Genomic DNA, 555 nt, shown 5'->3' on the forward strand with positions numbered 1-555 from the left:
CTTGCCAGGGAAGCACTTATTCTACTGAGCCATCTCCCTGGCCCCTGTACTGAGAATTGAACTCAGGTCCTTGTGCTTGCCAGGCAGGTGCTTAGACCGCTGAGCTATCTCCCCAGCCCCACAGAATATTCTTTTCCATTCAAAACATGGAATTGTCATTTATAACACTAACAATGGGCAGATATAATCCATAATTTATTTGTATAAAAAAGAACCAGCAAAATGTGACCCACTTAAAAAAAGAAGAAAATGGGAGCTAGGTGTGGGTTCTCATGCATGTAATCCCAGCAATCATGAGGCTGAGGCAGGAGTGCTTCCATGTTTGAGGCCAGTTTGGGCACATGGTGAAGTCAAGGCCAGTCTGAACTACTAAACAAGAAATTGTCTCAAAATAAAAAACCGGCTAAAAGAAAAACTAACTGAGTCAAAAACTGAGATGACCCAGAGTAAATGCTTGCCTGGTAAGCTCAAGGCCCTGAATTCAATATCTGGTACCAAAAAAAAAAAAAAAAAAAAAAAAAAAAATTGAGATGACTCAGAAATTGGGGTTATTAG

Source organism: Octodon degus, unplaced genomic scaffold (genome assembly GCF_000260255.1).
Source record: "Octodon degus isolate 3935 unplaced genomic scaffold, OctDeg1.0 scaffold00098, whole genome shotgun sequence".
Lineage (NCBI taxonomy): Eukaryota > Metazoa > Chordata > Mammalia > Rodentia > Octodontidae > Octodon > Octodon degus.